The sequence below is a fragment of the Canis aureus genome, chromosome 7 (assembly GCF_053574225.1).
Source record: "Canis aureus isolate CA01 chromosome 7, VMU_Caureus_v.1.0, whole genome shotgun sequence".
NCBI classification, from domain to species: Eukaryota; Metazoa; Chordata; class Mammalia; order Carnivora; family Canidae; genus Canis; species Canis aureus.
The window spans coordinates 19,414,438-19,428,463 of NC_135617.1; the positions used below are offsets into that span (position 1 = coordinate 19,414,438).

General features: G+C 32.7%; 1 long non-coding RNA gene across 18 annotated transcripts in view; it reads right to left on the minus strand.

Moving 5' to 3' along the window:
* Positions 1 to 5,639: 5,639 nt before the first annotated feature.
* The window catches only part of LOC144317110 (uncharacterized), a 43,721-nt gene continuing 35,334 nt past the window's right edge, over positions 5,640 to 14,026 (minus strand). For 13 of the 18 annotated variants that reach the window (XR_013382997.1, XR_013382999.1, XR_013382995.1 and 10 more), the window contains 3 exons: positions 12,460 to 12,533; positions 11,437 to 11,597; positions 5,640 to 5,932 (listed from right to left, as the gene is read on the minus strand). This is a non-coding gene — a long non-coding RNA (uncharacterized LOC144317110). The remainder of the gene's footprint in view (positions 5,933 to 11,436; positions 11,598 to 12,459; positions 12,534 to 14,026) is intronic. The other 5 variants (XR_013383009.1, XR_013383000.1, XR_013382992.1 and 2 more) reach the window with 2 other exon arrangements.

The window sequence follows — 14,026 nt, forward strand, 5'->3', positions numbered from 1 at the left end:
AAGATGCATAAAGTTGCCGACTTACATGTGGCAATATAAAATTCCAAGTGTCCTAATAAAGAATACTGTCAGAAATATGAATGATCTTACTAAAATGGTTTTATTATTTACCATGTAACTTAAATATATTTATTTTATTTTATTTTATTTTATTTTATTTTATTTTATTATTTTATTTTATTTTATTTATTTTATTGTAACCCTTTTTCATTGTTCAGTAATTCCTTTTTGGCATAAGTGGATTCAAAAGAAGAACAGAAAGAAAAAAAATGTGTACAATAAAAAATACTGGATTTACATTTTTTATGAAAGTTCATGATGAGTTTAATATATCCCTTATCAATATAGTCTAATAAATTCCATGAAAAACAGAAATAATAATTCCACATTGAAGAACTGTCATGACACAGTACAAGGGACAGATACCGATACACAAATTATTAAAAAAAATTGATATGTTCCAACAGTAACTGTTTTATTTTAATGTTCATATATATTATTTTTAACATTCATTTATAGTCAATATAAAAATAAATATTCTACTTTATTGTTCACATGGATGCTGTTTTCATTCTATATAAATAACTTTGAGTACTTTTTTTAAAAAATATTTTATTTATTTATTCATGAGAGACACACAGAGAGAGGCAGAGACACAGGCAGAGGGAGAAGCAGGATCCATGCAGGGAACCTGACATGGGACTAGATCCCGGGACCCCAGGATCACACCCTGGGCTGAAGGCAGTGCTAAACAAACCTCTGAGCCACCCGGGCTGCCCAAGAGTACTTTTTTTTTTTTTAATTTTTATTTATTTATGATAGTCACAGAGAGAGAGAGAGAGAGGCAGAGACACAGGCAGAGGGAGAAGCAGGCTCCATGCACCAGGAGCCTGATGTGGGATTCGATCCCAGGTGTCAAGGATGCGCCCTAGGCCAAAGGCAGGCGCCAAACCGCTGCGCCACCCAGGGATCCCAAGAGTACTTTTAAATAGAACCATTTTATAGATTTTTAATATCATAAAACCAATTGTTGGTCAATAAGCCTACCTTTTAATTCTGTTATCTTAATTATTTTAGTGACCTCTTCCAGACTCAAGTGTCCCAGATTCATGGCAAATCATGTCATTAACCTAATTACCATTTAGAAGTTGATGAAATCTATGGAAAAAATAATTTAAATCAGCAGGGAAGACTTACTGGAAGTACCAGGATAGGGACTGGGTAATGTACACGGCAAATATAAATAGAGAGCTAAGGTTGATATTTGAGCAAAGACCTGAAGGAAGTGCGATGTGTTACACTTCTGAGAGAAGAGTGTTCCAAGTAGAGAAAATGCAAAGCCATGGTAGAGTTTCTAAGGCCTGCTGGGTGCAAAGGGCAGCAGAAGTTTATATGGATGGAGTTGGAAAACAAGGAGGGGTTACTAAGAAATGAGGTTAGGCAGGTAATGGAGTCATGGTGGTAGGTCAAATTTTGTAGGGCAAAATGAGTCATTTTAATGTTTTTTTCTTTTTACTTTGGTTGAGATTAGAAATCATTGGAAAATTTTGAGCAGAGTTGTGTAATGATCTGATTTATATTTTAATTGAGGCATTTTGCTTGTTTCCAAGACTGTAGAGTGACAGCAGATTATACTCTAATCCAAGGAGGAGATAGTAACCTGAACCAGGATGGAAAGAGGTGACAAAATTTGAAAATGGAAGCCTCCATTGGACACAAGGCAGGAGAGCCTAGAACAAATGCTTTCCTCAGAAACTGGATCTGGTCTCCAGAATTGTTGAATTGATCTCTGCAAGTCTTACTCTTCTTACTCTTTTACAGAATTCAGCCTCAGTTGAATCTCCCTTCACCAATCCATTTGACATGACATATTTAATGTGTAAATTTCAAGAGTAATTTTCAAAATAAAAATCCCTTTTATTTTATCCTACCAATCCCCAAATTCCTTGATATGAATACTACTATCAGTTTAGCAGTTTGGATTCAGGATTAATGAGGATTAAAATAAAATAAATTAGTTTTGCTGTAACAGGTACCTTCCCTATCATAACTTCAACCTTTTCCTCTGCCTTTTAATCCCATTACTTATCTTACTGTGCCATGAAAGATACACATACTATGTCATGAAAGATACAATTCTGTTTGAGCATAAAGACCAATTTATATAATAAATTAGTGTACAAATGTGACAACAACCTTACACCTCATGAGAACCACAAGAGCACAATTTTTGAAAGGCACATGATTATAGTGCTGGCATGTTAATTTTTTTAAACCAGCTTATTCAAGTTTCTGTCTCAATACATTTATTCTAATCACTGTCCTACAGTTGGGCCAAATACAATCCTCCTTCATATTCATGTGAAATCATTCTGAGTGGATCATATAACTTTCTCATTAGTACAATTTAACTATGTAATTTTATATTTGCTCCACACATTTCCTCTCTCTTATTGGTAAAATATGTGGCTTGGGAGAGACAGAATGTCAGGAGGATAGTAATCGGTTTTTCCTCTCCTTCTCTATTCTTCCCTCCTAGAGGTTGCCCTATAGGATGGGGATAGGGAAGTTCAGATATGAGAGACAAGTTTCCAATTTGGCAAATTACCACGCCAGCACTTGGAGCAAGATCCTTTCATGACTTGGCTTGGTCATGTTTGATCATTCTACTGGTCTCTATCAATCTGAAGAGGAATGAGTTGTTTTGGGGATACTACTCAAATCAACATCTATTCTACCCACTAATAAAGTCTCTCATATAGGGTAGCTAAGTCTCCAGGGGTCCTATATCTACTCATCTCTTTCTGGTGAAATATAACTTCACATGAACCAGTGGCTAATTGGACAATTCTGTTTTCTGCTTCTTCTTCCTACCATCTTCTATTCCCTTTGATATTATTCTTTTCTATTTAGACTCTCTGTAGCATTGTCTCTTCTCACCCTTTTGGTTATGTGTCATTCCAACATCCATGGCTCTGAAGATTCTTCAATTTAATCAGATAGTTTCCTCTTTTGTAGATATTTTGAAACACAAGTGACTAAATTGGACAATTCCTAAATGTTTTCTCCTAGCCTCCCCAAATAACTTACACAAAGTAAAAGGCTCTTATTGAAAACACTTCCTTCAAAATGAGTGACTTTTTATTTCTGTTGTCTCCTTCTTTGTATTACCCATTCTTCTCATACAATCAGAAATAGAAGGGGTTGTGATAATGTCTGGGATTTAGAATTGGTTTTGACATGTACATAGCATACCTTGTGAGGAGGTTTCCAGTATCACCTGTTATCTCCTTTAAAATTAGTGTGCAACTGGGATACCTGGATGGCTCAGGTGGTTAAGCATCCAACTTTTGGTTTTGACTCAGGTCATGAACTCAGGGTCATGAGATGGAGCCCCTTGTTGGGGCTGAGTCTGCTGTTCTCTTCCCCTCCCCTTCTATCTCTTCACCTATTCCCAAGAGGACACACATGTGCTGTCTAAGATAAATAAATAAAATTCAAATTAGTGTGCAGTTAATATAGTTATATGTAAAGTCTACTCATCGCTTTAAATTTATATCCTGGTATATTTAATTTTGCATAGATCTATATGAAATTATGGATATTTGCTTTTGTCTCTAAAAAACATTTTAAAAGGAGGTTTAATTCTTTAATTAAAACATATTTACTAATATTTCAGCTAACTTGCAGAAACAAAGTTTCTATACAGAGAAATGAGAAACAATACTTAGTATAGAAGTTGGAGGCATATTTTAGATTAGATCTTTAACATTATTTGACGAGAACAAGTTCAATATCTAGAAGTCTTTTGTTTGTATCATATCGACATGTATGACACAATGTCAGGCAGTAAAGTAATGAGCAGGTTTCAAAGAATATATAAATAATGCAGGTTTACTGTTACTGCACCGTTGTCTCTGTGTGTGTGTTGTGTGTGTGTGTGAGTGGGATCCTCCTGTATAATTTTATAATTAATATTCTGAAGAGAAATCTAATGAAAACAAAAAAAATGCTTGAATTGCAATCAATATTTTGAAAGTTTGCTTTCTGTTTAATCAAGGAGGGCAAATCATATCAATGGTATATGTAAAACCCTGAGATAAAAGTAAGTGGGCTAAAGAAAAAAAAAAAAAAAGTAAGTGGGCTAGTGGGCATTGGTGTTAGGTATGGGTTTATTTATTTCTTTATTATTTATTTATTTATTTATTTATTTATTTATTTATTTATGTTTTAAATTTTATTTATTTATTTATTTATTTATTTATTTATTTATTTATTCATGAGAGACAGAGAGAGAGAGAGGCAGAGACATAGGCAGAGGAAGAAGCAGGCTCCATGCAGGGAGTCCGATGTGGGACTTGATCCTTGGACTTCAGGATCACGTCCTGAGCCAAAGGCACTCAATCACTGATCTACCAGGCATCCCGTAGGTATGGGTTTTAATCCTAACTCTGTCATTTACTAGGTGGCGTTTGGAGAGTTAAAGCCATTCCAAAGCCCATTCTTCTATAGGTAACAATGACACAATAATCCCTGTCTTGCAAAAAGGTTGTAAGAATTATGGATAAAATAAATAAGGGGCATGGTACAGAATAGCAACTTCTAGTAATCATTAATATGTTACTATTAGAAGGTGAGATTAATAACAGAGAAGGGAGTCATTCAGAGTAAGACCTGACGGGCACCTCCTACTAGCAACTAGGAATGAAAGTATAGCCAGAGACTAGAGGTCAAATAAGGACAGTGGATATTTGATCAGATTCATGCAATATTAATCTTACTGATCTAGTCTAACCATGATGTACTATTAATAGTATATATTACCATTTTCCTAAAACCTAGTGTATATTTTTGTTACTTTCCTAAGTATAGTATTTCAACCGTCAAATTATCAGAAGCATTTCCACTTTATAGACCACTTTTATATCACTATTCTTTAAGCATTTTAAAAAAGATTTTATTTATTTATTCATGAGAGACACAGAGAGACAGAGGCAGAGACACAGGCAGAGGGAGAAGCAGGCTCCATGCAGGGAGCCCGATGTGGGACTCGATCCCAGGTCTCCAGAATCACACCCTGGGCTAAAGGCAGTGCTAAACTGCTGAGCCACCTGGGCTGCCCTCTTTAAGTATTTTTAACCACATTTTTGAGATAGCCTAAATGACACTTAAAAATGGTTGTAAGTAACGCATCATCTAAGAACACAGATGTTGGGTTTCCTCCCAAGTTACTTTGCAAATATTTGAATTGTGGTTCATTCCCAGAGAGAAAATTAAATTCAGGGCATCTCCTTGAGTAAAATAAGACAGAGTACAATGCTATACAAGAGTTTTATCAACTACTAGTCTCTCCCTCTCTTGGAGAGTTTAAATGAAATACATGTATCATAGAGTGAAATTATTTGGACAGATGTCCAGAGTAAACCCCAAAAAAAAAATAAAAAGAAAGAAAGAGGAAAGAAAGAAAGAAAGAAAGAAAGAAAGAAAGAAAGAAAGAAAGAAAGAAAGAAAGAAAGAAAGAAAGAAAAAGAAAGAAAGAAAAATAAAGAAAGAAAGAAAGAAAGAAGAAAGAAAGAAAGAAAGAAAGAAAGAAAGAAAGAAAGAAAGAAAGAAAGAAAGAAAGAAAGAAACAGCTCACAGTGAAGGACTTCTCAGTTACCAAAGGATGCGTAGGAGGTGTGCAGACAAATCCTATTAATGAGTAATGGGATTTACTCGCATGTCCAGACACTAGTTTGAGAATGTGATTCTGCTCAAGACATAAGCAGGAGAGTTCTTAAAGGGGACAAAAATTCTATCTTCAGGAAAGATGCAATATATTTCACTAAAGTCAATCCGATTCATCCTTTAATAAATCACTTGAAGGGGAAAAAATGTCTTGTTGACACAGGAAATGCTGAAGCCTCTGGAGCGTAGTCCTTTGAAGTAACATCTATAGTAGGCAATAGACAAGAGAACAGCAGAATCTTAAGAGAGGTAGGCTCAGAAACACTAGGGATTTCTGGCTAAGTGATATTGCGTATTCTTCCTAGGCAAAGTCTAGAATATGACTAGTGGAGCATTTTAAAATATTACATACTTTGTAGTAAACAAATAATGCAATCTTTATAAGATTCAATGTAAAAATCTATTCAGCCCACCAAAAAAATTAAAGCCACATGACTACATGATAATATTTTCTCATTGCCCAAGTCTTTATCAATAATTATTTATTTACAAAAATTTATTTACAAAAATACTTTAGCTAGATTATGCTGTTTTAGGACAGAGACTGGCGTTTTCTATAAAGAGCAGACAGTAAATATTTTAGGCTTTGTTGACCATAAAATTTTTCTATCATCTCTACTTAACTCTGCCATTGCAATGCAAAAGTAGCCATTATCAATCTATGAATTAATAATCATTGGTGGATTTGGCCAGAGGGCTGTTTTTTGCTGATCCCTGGTGCTCGCCATTCAGCAACTTTATCAAGATAGCAGTAGCATCTATAACAGTTCCTGGTATGTGATATAAACTAATAAATAAATAAATTATTAAAAATCTCCTAGTTCATCCTTTATGTAGTCTTTTAACATTACTTTTAATTTGATGTCATTCCAATTGGTGAGTTCTGAGATTACTTGAATATTCTGAGAAATTTAACCTCAAAGTACATAATAGAGACATCATTTCTGTGGTAACACTGCCAAAAAATTCATAACATGAATCTAATCTTGAGGGAATATTAGAATAACCCAAATTGTGAGATCTACACAAAAATGTCAAGGTCAAGAAACAGAAGGCAAGGCCAAGATAATGTTCCAAAATAAAAAAAAAAAAAATAGAGGAACATAACCAACAAATGCATTAAGTACTCCTAGTGTAGATCTTATATCAGGGGAAAAACAAACAAACAAATACAATATAGAGCATTTTTTGGACGAATGACAAATTGGAATAGACACTGTGGATTAAATAACAGCATTGGATAGATGTTAAAGTTCTTTAATGGGGTTACAAAAAAGAATGACCTCATTCTTAAGTGAAATACCCTGAAGTATTTAATGATGGGGGTTGGGGCAGTGATGTCTAATCTCACTGGTAAAATAATATAGGCACATATAAATTGAAAGATGATGATAAAGGAAATGGGGGCAAATCATGCTAAAAGTATACAAGAGTTCGTTTACAAGTTATCATAAAAGTAGTATTGCCAGTCCCCTCCTCTTCTCTAGATTTTGATATATATATAATAGGAAACATCCATATATTTTTACAGATGATTTTTAGCTTTACCTAGTATCTTCCACTTTGAGCAGATGAAAGGATATAATAGTAGACACTTGGTAAAGAAATGAATTGACCTCAACACTTGCGGAGACTTCTAAAAATAAAATGTTTGTAACTTTTTCTTCCAGGAAAATAATTCTTAAAGAAATCCTAATAACAACTAAAAATATTGTCACTTTCAAGCCTTGAAAAATTTCACAAAGGTAATTCCAAATAATACACTGCAGGAAATACTTAAAATACTTTCTTCAGCTCTTTTTTAATTAGATTATGTTTTGCCTATAAACCAGATTAACAAGAACAAGCACACAGAATGTTTGAGCTGAATGCTGAGTAAGGGCACAACAAAATAATTAGGTGAATCCAGAAAACAAGTTTTCAAAATGAGACTAAATGGGGGTTTTCAGACAGATGGGACCTGAAAGAATGAAGCAAACAATGGGAAGTTAGAAATTCCTGGGGGTTGGTTAGAAAGATAAATGTTTTCTGGATGAACAACCTGCTTGGTTAGAAAAATAACCCTTATCTGGACAATTTTAGAAGAGCTTTGTGTTCATTCTAAATGAGCTTTGCTTTTAGGCAGGTTTACTTTTCCAATTTTCTATTTAGTGTCTTTAAATTATTATATACATAACTTCTGGAGTTCTACATGCTGGTTTATACTAAGCTCTTCCAACTTGGAATATTGAATATGGAAAATCTTGAATTATATTAAACTATTTTTAAAGCCACCTTATTGAACTATGATTGATATGCAAAAAACTAAAGATTACAATACATACAATTTGGAGATAAGTATGCACCTGTGAAATCATCACTGAAATCAAAACTATGCATTTATCCTTCACTTCTACAAGTTTCCTCCTACTCCCTTTATTTATATTTACATTGATTTTTTTGTATGTATAGAAAGAGCACTCAACATAAATTTTACCATTAGCTAATTTCTAAATACACCACACAGTATTGTTAACTATAGGCCTCATGCTATACAGTAGGTCTCCAGACCTTATTCATCTTCCATTAATGAAATTTTGTGCCCTTTGACTGACTCCTTCTTAAAAGGAAAAATATGAGTCTGAACTAACCGCTGGAACTATGAGTACCAGATTTATTTATAAAAAGGGAAAATGAATATCACCTAAAGAGTATCACCAGATATAACAGAAAAATAGACACACTGTTACCTAAAAGAAGTTAACTTGTAAAAATAATAATAATAATAATAATAATAATAATAATAATAAAACATACTCATTATTATCTCTACATTTTTAACCATGGGTTGACTTAAGACTTAAGGTTCATTATATGATGCCCTTTTGGTAAACCTGAGCTCAGATAGCTTCCCATAGTTACATGTTTTAAGGAGTCAATACATTCCATTACTATGAAAATACCTGAAAAGTAGCAAATGGCAAAGTTATAACATTAACTTAATAGATAAAGCAGTTCCCAAGTGGCCAGTAAAACAATTCTTTAAAAATTAAAGTATCCTCAAATTGTTATTTTCCAGAAATGGTGTTGCTATATTTACTGCTTTGCAGCAGTATCAACTATTTTGATCTGAAATTGGCCAACTGACCTCCATAAATTGCCATTTATCTTACTCCAGACCTTGCAACATTTCTTCCTCTACAAACTCTTTTCAAATTATAGATATTGTTATCACAGTAGAAGGTCATTTTAAATCTGTTTATAGGTTCAAATAATGCTTAAAATCAATAGTATTTCCTGCATATCTCCACATTCTACTCGATTCAGCAGGTAAAGTGGTCACATTCCACAGAAAATAGAATTTCTGCTGCTGAAAGTCACCTTTATCAAAAGAAAGAGCATTAAGACCTTATTTATTGTTGTTTTGAAGCTTTGCTTTGATTGATTTATATCAAACCAATACCTGTTTCTGACTGATGTTTCTTGGATATGAACTATATTAATATAATTATAGATCATAGTTTGTTATAAAGGATATTTTACAGATCCTACTGCATCTTTGAAGACATTTTTTTAACAAAGACAAGTAGCTTATAAAACTATGAAATAGTGATCTGTTAAATGTCAATTACATGTATATTTTTACACACATGCACACATGACTATTTGTAGGAGTCCTATTTTCAATGATTCCTGTTCTCTAGCTCCAAAGGCCTTTTGATCTTGACTCTGTGAAACATGCCATTTACATCAACTGTGGCTAAGTCACTGCTTTGTCATTTTCCACCATAGAATTGTAGTGGTTTTTCTCTTTTAATACATTACACAAAATTATTTGTTGTTAATCATATGATGTTTTTTTTTTTTTTTTTTTTTTTTTTTTGCTCCTGGATCAGAAATACACTTAGATATGGTGTGACCATTTATCATTATAACTGTACTGAAGAGTCAATGTATGCATTTTACCTCTTTTGATTATTTAATATCAGTTATGTCTCATCTCAAAATATTGGAAAAGAGTGTAGCAGTTATGTTAATTTGTCTTAGACTTATTTTTTAAACTGGATTTTTAATGAAAGCAGTTTTCTTCAGATATTATACTTAATTTCATAGGGCAACATTTTTATATCATAAACATTTACATTAGTATGATTTTACTCATATGCATAATATATATATGTATATACACACAATGATATACATATTCAATTATTTATTTATTTATTTATTTATTTATTTATTTATTTATTTATATTAAATAAGATCATTCAATTCCCAAACTATGAAGTAGGAATAGGGGTGTCCCAGCCCCAGCAATGTATCTGTATTGGTAAACTCTTGGGGGCTGGCTAGGATCTCTAAACCCTTTATTTGGCTAGTATCAGTAGAATTAATGCAGATAGTCAAGGTCAAGGGCCTTGATGCCTGGGCTACCAATTCAGGGCAATATTCTATAAAATCAGAAATCCATATCATCTCTGTCCCTGATATTGATCACCCAAAACTACAGCTATATAAAAAAAATAAATAAATTGAAAGAAAATATTCTATTTACACTCAGAAATAAGAATGCCCACTATCATTACTTCTATTGAACATTGTGAGGTCTAAAGCAATGTAATAATACAGAAGAAAAAAATTTAGAGGAAGAATAGGGAAAACAATGTACTCCATTAAAAAAATAAATAAAAATAAGGTTCAAAATGAGACCAAGTATAAAGTATACCGTTAAGTTCAATTTCATTATTTACTAATAGCCATTTATGAAAAGTTTTTTTTAATAGAATAATCTCTAATGTCACTGAAATTCCTTTGTGTTGATAGTGCTTAGCTCTTCCTTTAAAATCTACATGTTAGTAAATTCTTGCGCACACCAGACTGTGTTGGCTTGTGGAAATTAGGTCATTGTACAGGCCTATGGAAGTGCATAAGTACTTGCACATCTGTACATAAACTTGCTGAAAAAATTTGCATAATTGCCATATAGTTTTTTTTAATGATGTAAAGGGCCTTGCTAGATTTCACTAACACTTTTTTTGCCAAAATTGTATTATCAGAAATGTAGTGTATTACATCTTTGTTCCTGTTCCAGCTATTACCAAAGATTCATGTCAAATGTCAAAAAATTTGCATAAAGAAAAGAATACATTGAAAGGGAAAGAAAAAGAATACATTATATTAACATTAAGCAAAAACTCTAATAGGATATATATTATATATTAATATATATATTAATCACATACATTCCCTATAATGTACTAATAAAATTAATGGAGTCTTTACTTCTAAACTAAATTATTATAACATATGCCTTAATTCTAAAAAATATATTTCATGATTTTTACATTATGTTGATGATATAAGATAAGTAATATATAAACAATAGCACCATTTGGTAAAAAAAAAAAAAAGACAAAAATGTAAACATTTGCTATACAGTTAGTAGTTTGGTGTTTTCAAAGAACTTTTTTAAAAGATTTTATTCACTTATTCATGAGAGACACAGAGAGAGAGGCAGAGACATAGGCAGAGGAAGAAGCAGGCTCCATGCGGGGAGCCCAATACAGGACTCCATCCTGGGACTCCAGGATCATGCCCTGAGCCAAAGGCAGAGACTCAACCACTTAGCCACCCAGGTGTCCCAGTAGCTTGGTGTTTTCTTAAATTGCTCTTTCTTATGAGATTAATTTCAATCACAATAAACAAATGTTGTATTAAAAAAAATCATACCTTTGGGGACGCCTGGGTGGCTCAGTGTTTGAGGCTCTGCCTCTGCCTCTGGTTCAGGGCATGATCCTGGAGTCCCAGAATCTAGTCCTACATTGGGCTGCCTGCATGGAGCCTGCTTCTCTATCTGCCTGTGTCTCTGCCTCTCTCTTTTTTTTGTGTCTCTGATGAATAAATAAATACAATCTTTAAAAATAAATAAATAATAAAAAATCATACATTTTTAAAGTATTTTTTGTTACTTTAGTATAGAAAAAATAGAATATATTTCAAAACAAGATATATTAAGGGTGTTAATATATATGCCATGTCCAAATAAATGTATTCATTCTATAAATTTAACTTTTAAATTCACTTATTATTTAATGCCATATATAGAACTATGAAAGTTATGTTTAACTACCTTCTAAATTTTTAAAGCATCTGTGTTTTCTTTACATTATTGGGGAAATTAGCTGAAGTTTAAAATATACATAGGAAACTTATCTTGCCTAAATTTAAAAAGTAGCAAAAAAAAAAAAAAAGCATCAGAAAAACATGTAGCTACTGTCTATCATTTAAGCTTCTGACTGTATAATACATTTTTAGGATTAGCATAACAATATTAGCTAAGGGCAATGCAACAGTGAAGTTTTCCTTTATTTAAATTTAAATCAGATCAACAGTGAGTTATCGCTCAGTATTATCAGTAAACTCCTTCTGGACACAGAAAATAAAACAAGAACAGAGTTTTTTTTCCTTGTTAGTACTCTCATTAAAACCATCACTGATAAAAGAAAAAAAATCACTGATAATGGTGTGCTGGACTGAAATAATAACAGAAACCTCAAGTTATAATAAGACTAATGAGTTAAGAAAAATAGAATTTGCTATAAAGAAAAAAGAAAATCTGAGGTGTGGGTTTTTTTCTGGTCCTGCAGGGGAATGGCATTTGGAGAAGGAAGTTATGCTATAGGGGAAACTAAACCTGAACACGAAAGAAAGAAGGGTGTAAATAAAACAAATCCAGAAAAAAAAAAAAAATACCTGGATTGCCTTTTGAATAATTTCCAGAGAACTGGTATCTAGAAGATGGCCTGGTATCTTGTGAAGACACATGACTTTGGAGATGAATATAAAATACAAAAAAATGTATTTGAAAACATGTCTTCCATTTGTGGAAGACAAATGCTTAAGTAGGATATTTTCTTAATCTACATCAATTTAATACATACACAAACATAAACTAAGCACTCATGATATAATTTTCAAAAACTCTTCCTTTTCTGTAAATACAAAGAGATATTGATTCAGGTCTCTTCCTCTTCTAATTCTATTTAGTTAATGATAGTCAAAAGCCCCTTCATCGTGAAACAAGTTCTTTCTTCCCACTGACTGGAGTATACTTTAAGATTGCTTCTTCTGTCAGTTTGTCTGTCCTTCACCAACTCACATCCTGAACTTCTGCTCTTTTCCTATGCTCACGGATTTATTTTTTTTAAGCTTTTGACAAAAGCTTTATTTTTCTGCTTATTTTAGGTTTTAATACAGTGTTAGCTAAAGATTTATTTTACAATACAAAGCTAAATTTAAAAGTTGTGTGGTTCAAAATTGACCTGTTGATCTAATGTTAGCAAAATAGAGGATAAGCCACTACATGTTTCTGAATCTTAGACACATGCTATTATAGTATGGTGGGGGCATAAATGAAGTCCTGGTCACTTTTCAACATTCAGCAGGACCATGGAATATGGGAAGAAGGAATCCTTCAGGTTCTAGGACTTGAGACAAAACCTGATTTTCTTCTTTTCCTAACTCTTTTAAGTAGAGTAATTATTTGGTGTTCACGGTAGAGCTCTTCTAGTGGTTCAAGGTCATGAAGCCCTTGTTCATGCAGCCTCATGTTCATCCACAAGGAGGTAGTTAAGTGTTCCTAATTTTGAGGCTTATCACTTCCCTTCAAACTCCTCTCTGTCAATATGGATCTCTAAGACCTGCATATTCACCTGTCTATAGGGGACATTTATTAATTTTTCATCACTACAACCCAAAATATCTAAAAGAAAATTTATTTTCCTTCATGATAGAATTCTCTTCTTAGACCATGGCTTCATTTTTTAATAATTAATATTATGTATAACTGTCTTGGTCCAAATTACTAAATCTTGGGGTTGATTTTATTTTTTTCTATCCTTCATAAGAGTCTACTCATCCTCATCATTTCCTCAGACATTCTTCCCACATCACACTGAAAATTCTTCATTCATTGCCTTCTACCTTGCTTTTTAACTTTCAATAATTTTGTTTCTTGTATCTTATTACTGATCTTGCACTTGCTAGTGGATTGATATCCCCAAAAGTTTTTTAATTTATCAATTCATTTTATATGAAATTTACTTTGGTGGTCTATTATTCCTCAGAGTAAACAAACAAAAAATAATTGATTTTCCATTTGATATTAAGGTAATCTGTGGTGCCACATTAATTTTTATTAATTCTTTCACATCAAGTCCTCTATTTGAGTCAAGCCAACTTCAGTATTGCGTTCTCAATCCTTTTTTTAAAAGATTTTATTTATTTATTCATGAGAGACGAGAGACAGAGAGACAGAGAG